The following is a 3,557-nucleotide window of genomic DNA, read 5'->3' as shown; positions in this document are numbered from 1 at the left end:
TGAACTCTATTAAAAACATAAACAGACCAGTCATCCTTATGTTGAATCCAAGAAAGAACAGTAGTGAAATCACTCCAAAAATAAGACTCAACATATTGAGAAAATTGTCTTTTTACTCACTGATAAAGTCTGGCACTAGTGGCTGCCAACAGTTCCAATCTGGGTCTGTTGCTGGGAAATCTACTTCAAAGGGGGGGCCACACCACTCTTAGCTGATACAAGGAAAATTGAGACATCATCATTTCGAACAACTCTTAAAAATAATACAGCGGCATAAGCTTTCTTACTTGCACCTGAAAATGTGTGCAAGCTCCAATGATCAGCTTCCATGGGTCCAGTCTGAATCCAGCGTAGAATCTCAATACTCGACAGTTAACCCAATTACAAAATTCGTCAGCCATATAATTCCCAACTGGAGCATCCCATCCCTGGCGCTTCTCCCAAAGTTTCTGTAGCAACAGTTTGGGGAATAGAGATACTGGACAGGTAAAACCAACAGGGTCAAATATACTCTGAGCTATAGAAAGCATCAGTCTCTTAGTTATGGGACGTTTCCATTCCACTCTTTGAAAAGTTTTACTATTGATTTTCAGAGTGTCTCTTGAGGAGTCCCAGAGAAGACCAAGAACAGGGTCAACTGCTTTTGTATTACCAGAGGCCTCCCACCCTCTTAAGTCCATATTAGCTTCCTCCATAAGGACGGTTGCTTCTGATACAAGCACTTTCAACTCATTTTCATCAGTAACACTGGTCACACAATTATCCACATAAAACCCAGTCATAAGCTTTTTAATTATGTTTTTAGAATACGGATTATCATTACAACATTTCTCCAGTGCCTTTGTTAAATGAAACTCTAGAGTAGCACCCAGAAGAAAATGGACTACAATTAACTCCAAAACAACCCTCTTGTGTCGAAATACAAATTCGCCCATAGGAACCTCAAAAAATCTCTGTCGTTTGAATGTATAGAAATTTGAAAAAAAAAGCCTTTCGAATATCCGACACAACTCCTACCTTTTGTTATCTGAATCGTAATAGAACAGAAGGAATAAGTTCAATAAGATTAGGCCCTACCTCCAAACACTGATTTAAAGAAGAACGACCCTCATGAGATGATGGTTCAAAGACTGGCCTAATTTTCATTATTATTTTTATCATTATTTAGTTTCACTATTATTTTTAATAACGGGCATGTGAGGTAAATAATGCACGCAATTATTCTCTTCGGGATTATTCACTATTTCAATCACATCCTCGTTCAACCACTTATTGAATATAAAGTTATACTATTAAAACAAATTAGACCTTTTTATCTTATTTAAAGTATTATCTAACCTTCTTCTAGCGACAACTAGATTATCTGAAATTAAAGGATGTTCGTTTAACCAAGGTAACATAACCTCATACCTGCCTTCGCTGTCACATCGTACAGTCTCATAGAAAAAATTCTTAGGCCCATATTTATAGTCGATGCTCAAGTATCGGTCGATGCTTGAGGTCGACCTTGAATGAAATTTGTGTTCTATAAACCGTTCTCAAGTACGAAATCGAGCTTGAGTACGCAGAAATGACAGCTCGTACTCAAGCATCGGATCGACCTGCCTTGAGCACGGGATCCTAACCTAACTTTTGTTGTTTATATTTGTTAAATTTGTTTTCCGATTCGCTTCCAATATATTTTTTTTGTTTTTCTCATTACAATAAAAAATGTATGACGAAGTTGAAGAATATGAGGGTTTCCCCATACTGGACAAGGATTTAGGAGGAATATAACAAGTTTTTATGAGGTTGCCTATTTTCCAAATGTTTCTGGGTGTATTGATTGCACCCACATCAAGATATCTAATCCAGGTGGTAATAATGGGGAAGTATTTCGTAATAGAAAAGGCTTTTTTTCATTAAATGTGCAGGTATAGATTGATCTTTCTTATCCAGGCCCTCATTATATAAATAAATTGCAGGTTGTTTCAGGTCCTAGAAGAGAGATTATGGATATTGTTGTGCGACATCCCGGATCAAGTCATGACAGCTTGATATTTGATCAAAGTGCATTACGAGTTAGAATGGAAAGAGGTGAAATTCCAGGATTATTAATAGGTGACAGTGGATATGCATGCAGACACTATCTACTTACTCCAGTATTACAGCCAGGTATTTATTGATAATTGGCTAAAAAATAGGTTATTTGATGGATATCTCTTTTTAGGTAATGATCAAGAAAATAGGTATAATAGTGCACATATAAGAACAAGAATTGTTGTTGAAAGGCTATTTGGAACCTGGAAAAGATGGTTTCCTTGTGTTCAACGAGGTCTACAAACTAAATTAAATACATCTCTTGCAATAATATGTGCTACAGCAGTACTTTATAATATAGGTTTACAAGAAAATAATAATGATGATGATTTTGTAGAAAATATTGATGTGCCAGTAAATAGAAATGTTAATGATGTGGAACGAGGTTTAAATTTTAGGAGACATTTTATTCACCAATATTTTGCATAAGAATTAAAATACATTATTGAATACTTATCTTATTATAGGTAGATATATGTTAGCATCATCATTAGCTTGATAACACTTTTTATTCATGATTTGTTCTTTTAATTTTTAAAATTTCAATATTTAATTGTATTCCTTATATCTAACCTTTGTTCAATTGGCATTTGTTTGTTTAGTTTGAGAATACATTATTGAATACTTGCATTATGTTAGCTGTAGTATGTTTTATCTTATTTCTCAAAATATCAGCATCATTATAATTAGCTTGATTACACTTTTTGTTCATGATTTGTTCTTCCAATTTTTTATTTTTAAAATTTCAATAGTTTATTTCATTGCTTCCTTATACACAAGCTTTTTTCAATTGGCATTTGTTTAGTTTGATAATACATTATTGAATATTTGTATTATGTTAGATGTAGTATGTTTTATCTTATTTCTGAAAATGTCAGAATGATTATCATTAGCTTGATTACACGTTTTGTTCATGATTTATTTTTCCAATTTTTTATTTTTAAAATTTCAATATTTTATTTTATTTCTTTCTTATATCTAATCTTTGTTCAGTTCAATTCAAAGTTGTTTATTTTGAGAATACATTATTGAATACTTATATTATGTTAAATATAGTATGTTTTTGTCTTATTTATAAAAATGTATTTTTTTATGTTTTAATTTAAAATAAATGAGGGTTTTTCACTCACTATGCTCAGACAACTTAAGCAAGTATGTCTTTACTGAGTACAAGGAGTTTCCCTCCTTTTAATTGTTTATTCCTTTCATAAAACCTTTCCTTACCAAATAAAAATTATACAAATTTAGAATATTAATATTCTTTATTTAAAAAATTATACAGTTATAATTAAATACAATATAAAATAGATTATTTTATTTTATAGCTTCATCAGGAGTAAACTGTAAACAATTAGAACATTACAAAAAAATGATGTAATTATATATATATATATATATATATATATATATATATATATACATATGTATATATACATGTATATATTGCAGTGGCAGCAATTTACTAAAAATGATGCAAA

General features: G+C 31.4%; 1 long non-coding RNA gene across 1 annotated transcript; it reads left to right on the top strand.

The window, feature by feature from the left end:
- Positions 1 to 1,458: 1,458 nt before the first annotated feature.
- Positions 1,459 to 3,265, top strand: LOC140433269 (uncharacterized). Its single transcript, XR_011949913.1, has 3 exons — positions 1,459 to 1,913; positions 1,965 to 2,154; positions 2,210 to 3,265. It is a non-coding gene; the product is annotated as an uncharacterized lncRNA (long non-coding RNA).
- The last annotated feature ends 292 nt before the right edge of the window (positions 3,266 to 3,557 follow it).

The sequence above is a fragment of the Diabrotica undecimpunctata genome, chromosome 2, assembly GCF_040954645.1.
Source record: "Diabrotica undecimpunctata isolate CICGRU chromosome 2, icDiaUnde3, whole genome shotgun sequence".
In the NCBI taxonomy this organism is placed as follows: Eukaryota; Metazoa; Arthropoda; class Insecta; order Coleoptera; family Chrysomelidae; genus Diabrotica; species Diabrotica undecimpunctata.
Note: the sequence above shows the minus strand (reverse complement) of the source record. Positions and strands in the feature narration are given on the sequence as shown.